At 41.7% G+C, this 9,603-nt stretch overlaps 1 long non-coding RNA gene across 1 annotated transcript; it reads right to left on the bottom strand.

Moving 5' to 3' along the window:
• Positions 1 to 2,550: 2,550 nt before the first annotated feature.
• Positions 2,551 to 8,298, bottom strand: LOC124992336 (uncharacterized). Its single transcript, XR_007110104.1, has 3 exons — positions 8,161 to 8,298; positions 5,454 to 5,753; positions 2,551 to 2,815 (listed from the first exon to the last, which is right to left on the bottom strand). It is a non-coding gene; the product is annotated as an uncharacterized LOC124992336 (long non-coding RNA).
• Positions 8,299 to 9,603: the final 1,305 nt, after the last annotated feature.

Raw genomic sequence — 9,603 nt, 5'->3', positions numbered from 1 at the left:
AATCAAAACTACACTAAGATTCCATCTCACCCCAAGTAGAATGGCAATTATCAAGAATACAAGCAACAACAGGTGTTGGCGAGGATGTGGGGAGAAAGGTACACTCATACATTGCTGGTGGGGCTGCAAATTAGTGCAGCCACTCTGGAAAGCAGTGTGGAGACTCCTTAGAAAACTTGGAATGGAACCACCATTTGACCCAGCTATCCCACTCCTTGGCCTATACCCAAAGGACTTAAAATCAGCATACAGAGATACAGCCACATCAATGTTCATAGTTGCTCAATTCACAATAGCCAGATTGTGGAACCAACCTAGATGTCCTTCAATTGATGAATGGATAAAGAAACTGTGATATATATATATATATATATATATATATATATATATATATATATATATATATATACAATGCAATATTATTCAGCTATAAAGAATAATAAAATTATGGCATTTGCAGGCAAATGGATGAAATTGGAGAATATCATGCTAAGTGAGATAAGCCAATCTCAAAAATCCAAAAGGCGAATGATCTCACTGATAAGCAGATGATGACACATAATGGGGGGTTGGGAGGAGGGCAAGAATGGAGGAAGGAGGGACTGTATAGAGGGAAAAGAGGGGTGGGAGGATGGGGGGGGAAGGAAAAAATAACAGAATGAATCAAACGTTATTACCCTGTGTAAATGTATGATTACGCAAATGGTATGCTGTTACTCCACGTACAAACAGAAACAAGATGTATCCCATTTGTTTACAATAAAAATAAATTAAAATTAAAAAAGATAAAATAAAATTTTCATAGTATTTGTCCCAGAAATTCCATCTCTAGGATTATATTCTAAGGAAATATATATGTGGACAAAAATACATGCCCGGAGGCTCTCATGGTTAAAACAAAAAGGGGAGGGGTGTCTTCAAGGTCTTACATTAGAAAAATGGATAATGATTACATAAAACATTGTCTATAAATGATTGCAGAGCCACTAAAAATTATACTTATGCTATGGTGTTAGAAGTCAAATAATGTCACCTTTAGGATGAAGGCAGTGGTTGGGAAGGAATACAAAGGGCTTTCTGAAGTGCTTTCTTCTTCTGGTTCCTGGTTATACTGGTGTGTTCACTTTGTGAAAATTGATGGAGCTATATCCTGACATACTCTTTGGACATATGCACTTTATGTACATAATACTTCAATTTGAAATTGTGTCATTGAAAAGTCTGTAATGACATGAAAATATGTGTAGATGGAAAGTGAAAAAGGCAAGATGAAACATTGTACATTCAGTATGATCTTAAATTTGTAAAAAGAAAATTGCACTGGAATAAAAACTAGAAGGAAATTGCAAAAAAAAGAAAAGAAAAGAAACCCTACACCTGCACCTGCCAAAAGAAAATGTAGTTCCACAGTCCTGGCATGTTGGCACAAGAACCAACTTCCTTAACAAGATTCCTAAAGCTCAAGAAATAAAATAAAAAATTAATAAGTGGAATGATATCAAATAAAAACTTCTGCCCAGAAAAGGAATCAAGAGGGTGAAGAAAGATCCCACATAGTGGAATATCTTTGCCACCTGCTCCTCAGATAGGGCGTAAATATCAAGAATATGCAAACAACTAAAAAAAACTTAACAACAAAAAACCAAATAACCCAATCAATACATGGACCTAAGAACTAAAGACACTGCTCAAATGATAAAATATAAATTGTCCATAAATATATGGAAAAATGTTTCACATCTCTAGCAATTAGGTAAATGCAACCTAAATTACATTGAGATTTCATCTCACTCCAGTCAGAATGACAATTATCAAAAATACAACTAATAATAAATGTTGGGAAGGATGCGGGGAAAAAGGTATACTCATACATTGTTGGTGGGACTGCAAATTAGTATAACCACACTGGAGAGCAGTATGGAGTATGTATCCAAAAGATTTTAAATCAGCATACTACAGTGATGTAGCCACATCAATGTTTATAGCAGTACAATTCACAAACAGCTAAGCTATGGAACCAACCTAGGTGCCCTTCAACAGATGAGTGGATAAAGAAAATGTTACTCAGCCATTAAGAAGAATGACTTAATGACATTTGCCAGTAACTTGATGGATCTGGAGACTATTATGCTAGGTGAAATAAGCCAGTCCCAAAAAAGCAAAAGGTCAAATGTTTTCACAGATTTGTGGAAGCTAACTCACAATAAGGGAGTTTGGGAAAACATAGAAATTCAATAGATTAGACAAAGGCAATGAAGGGTAAGGAGGGTGAATAGGAAAAGGAAAGAGAGTGGAATTAATCCAAAATAATTTTCCTATATACATGTATGAATACAACATAGTGAATCCCTACATTATGTATATCCACAAGAAGGGGTCCTATTAAAATAAGATATATTCCATGCTTGTATAAATGTATGAAAATGAATTCTACCATCATGTATAACTAAAGAGAACCAATTTTTTAAAAACACCCTCAGAGTCATTTGGTTACACAGCAAATCTTTATTTGCAGATTAAGTTAATTTATGGGGATATATATAAATGACAACTTGCCAAGGGTTGAATGTGATGTTTATGATTCACCTTGGCAGGTTGAATGCTCACTTATTCAATTAAATGCTGAAGGTTGGTTAGTTGAAGGTAGATCCAGGTCAACATGCTCTGCCATTGGGACTCACTTTTGGGATCCCTGAAGAGGTCAGGGGGATGTTGGGCACCAAAGTATTCAGACATTATGGGTTCTTGTGCTCTCTTCCAGGACAATCAGGCACATGTACAGTGTAACAGGAGCAAGGTTCTTCACTGGGGGCTTCTGTAGAGGCAAGAAGGGAGATGTGGTGTTCACAAGAGTGCCATGCTGGCTCAGAGGACAAAGGTGTTCAGCTTTGATGGCATCTGAGTAGGCAGGGACCCAGTCTCTGGATTTCATCACAAGGAGACAGGGGGTTTTAGTTGCACCCATGTTTTTCTTCATCATGCCTCTTCAAGCAATGTCTGCCTCTTTACCACCTTAGTCTATATTTGGGGTGTGGTTTTTACCATGCTAATAAAGTAAAGATAACTGCAAGTTACTGTAGTGAGCATGCTACACATGTGTTTGCCCCTTATCATCTGGGAAGGTTCCCAATATCATTTTCAGAGCAAGGCAGACTATCATTCTGGGTTTGATTTTGCTAACCTTGTCCTTTCTGGCTCTGGTTTCTTGGTATTTCTGCTGACCACGTAGCTTCAGAAGGCTGAGTTGCCGTCCCAGCCTCCCATCTCCTGGTGTGTTGCTTCACTTTTTAACTGCTAATTTTAGGGTATGTCCATTCACCTCAGCAGGCTGAGAGCTAGCTTGCCTGTCTCAGAATCAGGCTAGCCACTGAGGATATTTGTGGGATCGAGAAGTCTGCTTAGAGAAGGATAGCTGAAGGATGGGAACATTTCAGCTAAGCCTTGAGACAGTATTGCAGAGAGGCAATTTTTAAGTTCTTAGAAAAGGGTTGGGGAGTAGGAATGATCATGAAAATGGTCATAAACTATTTTAGTGTAATTTTTTCAGTAAAAATATACACAAAGATGGACCATAATAACTGGCCTAACTCCTCAAAGGGAGGCTGCCCTGGAGTGCCTAAATTTAATCATCATCCACACATGTGAGCAACCAAAATGAAACCAAAATAAGGGTGCTCATAGAAATTTAAAATTAGGCATGAAGATCAAAACAACTACAAAATTATGTACCAGAACACTATAAATGCCCATTCCTCTCTTTCCCCTTTACTTTCTTTTTTTGTTTGTTTGTTTGTTTTTGTTTTTGTTTTTCTCTTGGTACCAGGATCAAACCAAGGATTTTTTTTTTTTTTTGAGTAAATGATGGTTTCTTTAATAGTGTTAGGTCAACTGAATATACACATGAAAAAAAAAATCCTGACTTCTATCTCACCCCACACAAAAAAATCAATTTCAGATGGATTGCAGAGGAAGCTTTGAATAGTGTAACAATAAGGGTTTTAGAAGAATGCCTTCATGATATAGGCAAAGATTTCTTAGACATAAAACCAAAGCACTAGTCAGATATGGAAAAAAAATCAATAAATTGAACCATGTCAACAATACAAACTTTTGTACATGAAAATAAACTATGAAGGGGATGAAAAGGCAAACCAGAGAGCAGAGTTAAATGTTTTCAATACCTGTATTCAACATGGGATTCATATACTTAAAGGCAGGTTGATTTAATATATTTTATATATCTTTATACATATAGTATGCAGAAATCCTACCAACTAATACAAAGGCAAGAAAAATCAAAAGGAAGGGCAAAAGACATGAACAGACACTTACAGAGAAGATACCCAGATGGTGAATAAATTTATAGAAAGCTTCTCCAGGGCTGGGGAGATAGCTCAGTTGGTAGAGTGCTTGGCTTGCAAGCACAAGGCCCTGGGTTCAATCCCCAGCACTGCAAAAAAAAAAAAAGCTTCTCCACTTTGTCATCAGAGAAATACAAAAGTAAAATTACAATGTGCTGCTTCAACACACCACCAGAGTGGTTAAAATGAAAATGACAGGGGGAAAAAAATCAAGCATTGATTAGGGCAACCATATAGCTTGTCCATCACATTGCTGGTGGGTCTTGCTACACATTTAAAACTGTTTGGCTTGGGCCTCTGAGCCATCTCATTCCTGTCTTTTCCCAAGGATTCTTAAACACTGAGCCACAAACCAAGCCCTTTTAATTTTTTTTTTTTTTTTGAGGCAGGTTCTTGCTAAGTTACATAGGGCCTCACTAATTTGCTGAGGATGGCTTTGAACTTGTGATCCTCCTGCCTCAGCCTCCGAAGTCACTGGGGTTAAAGGCGTGCACCACCACATCTGATTCCTTTGTAATCTTTACTTGTGATTACTAGTATCAGTTTTAGTGCCCATTTTCAATTATTTGGGGTAAAAACTTGGTAGTGGAATTGTTGAAACCTACACTAATTTTATTTCTAACTTTCTTTTTCCCTAATTGTTTCTATCTTGTTTCCTAACTGGTTGTACCAACTCACCTTTACCTGTAATGCATGAGAGTTCCATAAGAGTTGTGTATATTCTGTCCAACATTTCTTAGTCTCCTAAAAAATAATTTAAGCCACCCTAAGGGGAGTCTCACTGTGGTTTGGATTTGCATCATTAGTCTAACAATACGTGATGTTGAGCATATCTTCACGTCCTTCTATTGGCCACATACCCATATTCCTCAGAGGAAGTATCTATTGAAGTTTTCCATGGGATCGTTGTGGTTTTGTTGTTGAATAAAGGAGCTCCTTATATATCTTCTTTTGATTTGAAAACGTATTATGCCCTTTTTTGGGCTATCTCTTAACTCTCCAATCCATTTTGGTTATTTTATGTGTATGGAAGAGGCAAGAACCCAAGTCACCTATTACATGTGGGCATTCATACTTCTCCCTCTTGCTCACCTTATCCTGCTCCACCTCTGGGACTCAGACATGACACTTGCTCTCATGTGGTGCAGCTCCTCCTTTGCTCCCACAGGACTGAGTGTCATAATGGTAGTTAGTGCCCCTTGTGCTCTGCTCTCTGAGCATGGCCAGCATGAGCCCTCCTGTCCCACCTGATGCCAGAAGAACTGCCGTACAGCCTGTCCAGGACTTTCCCATCTCATTCATTCTCCTTCCTTAATCCTTGGACCGGGCACTTCATGTCCAGCCTTTCCTCTCTGGCTCCTTCTTAGAGCAGGCCTGAACTAGTCCACTGACCTGGGAAACCGAGGAAGTACATAGGGAAGAGTTACAAGGAGTAGAGCCCAGGTAAGAAGCCTCAGCACCCAGACAATCCCCAGGTGTAGGCAGGGTCAGTGAGGTCCTCCTTCCTCAGGCTGGTCATTCAGGTTTCAGGTTACCACCAAGTGGTCCTCCTACTCTGTTCAAGGCTCTAATATAATAACATTTAGAAATATCTAGTGTGAGGAACACTAGTCCTTGGATAGAATTTTATCCTCGTTTCTTTCCCTAACAGGTATTCAGAGCTTCTCCCTCTGAATTTCTAGGGAAAAGACCTTTGTCAAAAAACTGAGGCTACATGGAACCCTCAACCACTGGGTGGGTATGGGGCATCAGGGGTCCCATGCACAAGCCCACCTGGAGTGGGCGGGCTGCATCTGGCCAGGCAGGGTCCTGGCACCACAGGGCAGATCTCATTTCCTCCTCCTTCCTCTAAAGTGACCTGTCTCTTCTCTTCCCATCCATCCATCTCTTTTCTCTGCATCTCCTTCCAAGGGAAGACAGGCACTTCATCCAACTTCATGAATGTTATTGCAGGAGGGAGGGAAGGTGAAGTTTTGGTAAGAGATTTACAGGAGAGATATAGATACAAAGATTAGGTGACAGGAAGGAATGTGTTAGACTTAATAATAGCTCACGCAATGTACACATCCTCGACCTGGGAGAACTGTGACCGTGTCCCATATTATCATGGTGGGCACATTGTAATCACAAAAGTCCTTATGATAGAGATTTGATGGGAAGACAGAAATAGAGAGATTCAAATGTGTCCTGGATTTGAATAGTGATCACTGCCCTGCAGCAGCAATGCAGCTCCAGATAATGGAGACGACAAAAGGCAGAGGCACACCAATGGCCCAGGATGTGCTGTGAGAGTGCAGTTACCTTGGCTGCATCCCTGTGAGACCCAGGTTAGAACTCTGATCTTCAGAACCACAAGGAAGTAGATTTCTGTCATACAGAGCCACTGAGGTTGTTGTCATTTATTGTAGCAGCCGCAGGAAACTCACAGATGGACAGACAGGCAACACAAGGGAAAATGATTGGTTAAGGAGCAGACAGGGTGGTGGGCAGGTGAGTGGCGAGGGGAGAGAGATACAGGCAGGAGGGTAGAGATGGAAAGAGAGGCAGGTAGGGAGCCTGGAGTAAGGTGAGAGATGGAGGCCAACAGACAGGAGGCCAGGAGGCAGGAGAGCAGGCAGGTGGGAAGAAGGGCAGGTGAAAAGATAGAAAGCAGGATGTTGGGCTGACAGTCAGGGACCAGAGCAGGTGACAGATAGGTGGCAGCAGGAGGCCCTCAGAGCTTGTCCTTGGCCCCATCAGTTATTGGAGCTTCTTGAGATGCAGGTGGATCCCATTCATGGGCTTCAGCACAAAGTATGCCAAAGGGAAAGGAACCCTGGCGGAATCTGGTAGCAGCTCAGAGTGGAGCAGGGTCAGGGCCACAGCCACCTTCTTTCATCTCATTCATGGGAAACTGTTTCCAGTGCAGTGTAGGTCGGCAGGGACAGTGAAAGAGAAATGGCCTCAGGCCCCATTCTGATCTGGGCACACATTGGCCCCTAAGCCCCAGCCCAGTGCTGGACATGTGGGGGCCTCCTTTGTAGGGCCTAGCTCACCCCTTCTTTACAGACCACTCAAACCTCTACTCCAACCTTTGTTCACAATCTCCTGACCTTTGACAAGGCCTCCCACACTTTTCGTGCTAACCCTGACACTATTTCTGTTCTGTTAGGCATGAAGTCTCTGTGAGCACACTACTAAACTCAGAGGGACAGTGTCCAAACATATGAATCATTGAGAATTAATCATTAGATAACTCACTGCTCTGTTAACAGTTTCTAGTTCCCCATTGTGGAAACCATTTGTAGGACCACAAGGGGGTATGGTGGGAGGGGTAACCACATTCCCAGGGATCACCATGTAGGGGGACAAACAGGGACCCAAATTCTCTCTCCAAAGACAAAATGGGTGGGAAAGAGGGATTAGAAGTGGACAGGAGAAGCTAGAGAACTTCCCTCCTTTCTCTGTTGCTCCTCTGCCTCCCATTCAGTAGTTAGCCTCTTGGCTCCACTTCACCCCCTGAGTCCACCAGCATCTATAGCCTTCTAATTGGACTCTGTCTATTTCCCTTTTTATCAATCTTCAGTCCCCCTCACCTGGATTTCTCTGGTCTCCCTGACTCCCCCCCTGAACACTCACACTCTGTGCCCTTCAACAGCTAAGATAGTGTCCAAATGGCTAATCTCCCTCTACACCTGCTGTGGACTGCTGCCTCAACCACATCTTGCCTGTCCAGCCCCACTTCCTAGTTCAGCGCCTACTGTTGAACTCACTGAGAATGCCCTCCCTCCATCTCTGCCCTTCTACTCCCCTTACCCACCTTTCTATCTTCCAGTTGTGTCCAAGGAGCCAGTGGGAGGGTGAGATAGGAAGTGCTAGAGGACTGTGAGCAACTTCCACCTGCGCAAGTGGTGATGGGCTGCCTTGAACAGCAGCAGAAGCAGGCTGAGCAGGCAGGCCACTTGAAAGAGCACAGAGATGTTGCCCAGGAATCTGGCAGAGCTCAGTACAGAGATGCTCATGGGGCGTCGACTTTTGGATCATTCACTGTTCCCCAGTGTCACTGACCTCTGACCTCCACTGCTAATGATTTGGGGTGATTGCCCTATTGACCTGTGGGAGTAAGAAGGATAAGGGTCAAGCTCAGCCTCAAAGTCCAGAATTCATTAACCAGATTGATCCATATTAGAAGTCCATGAGATCAAAGCTTTAGCAGCTGACAGTGGTGATACACACACACACACACACACACACACACACACATACACACACTTTATCTTCTCCACATTGTTCAAAAATATTTAATGAGCACCTACTATGTGCCAAGCAGGAGACTAAGTAATGGGGCAAAACTTCAATAAAAACAAACAAGGAATTCATAGTTCAGATTATCAAATGTTCAGTGCGTGTAGCTGATTGTACTAGTCCCTTGATTTCAGTCATGAGAAACTGATTAGAGAGAGGTAAATGATGTGGTCAAGGCAAAGGAGGCACTGAGAGTCCAAGGTGATGCTAGAACCCTTCTCTGTTAGACTCCCAAACTCCCTGCTCCACCTACTTCCAAAATGTTCCCTGGGTCTTTTCATATCTACTCATTTGGAGCCTCAGGCTCTTCTTTTGCAAGATGGAATAATAATCCATTTCCCAAATATCCCACAGGACTTCTCATTCTTTCTGTCATTCATTTTTCATTCAACTCATATCTCCTGACCTCACAGTCTAGCAGCTAAAATTAGGAAGGTACATCAGTACAATAAAATATTGTAAAGATGCACTGGACAAATGGAATGTCCACCAGGAAAACAGAATGCTTCAAAGAAATAGTCTCAAAAGATCAATAAGTGTTTATCAAGTGAGGAATGATGGGTAGGGAAAGAACACAGATCATAAAAGTGCAGTAGTTAACATGCTTATATCACCCTCAACCTCACTTTTGTCATTATTATCTCCTGCAAGATCTAATCCAAGGTCCAGAATTCAGAAAATGAAACATTAAAGTTATTCTAAGACAGATTCCTAGTAAATCACTCTCCCAGGGCCATGAGTTTCCTCCTGAATGGTTCCTTCACCCATGTAAACTCTTAATCCTTCTTTGCCTTACCTAATGACAGGTTATTCATTATGTAACACTTTCCTCAGTTCTATGGATATTTTCTAACTTCAGGTACGCTGGCTGTGACTCTGGTCTACTTGCCTCATCCCACTTTTCACCCACAACACAAAGGACTGTAGTGGGAAAAGGTTTGGAGTCAGAACCTAGTGT

Source organism: Sciurus carolinensis, chromosome 1 (genome assembly GCF_902686445.1).
Source record: "Sciurus carolinensis chromosome 1, mSciCar1.2, whole genome shotgun sequence".
Taxonomy (NCBI): Eukaryota; Metazoa; Chordata; class Mammalia; order Rodentia; family Sciuridae; genus Sciurus; species Sciurus carolinensis.
Note: the sequence above shows the minus strand (reverse complement) of the source record. Positions and strands in the feature narration are given on the sequence as shown.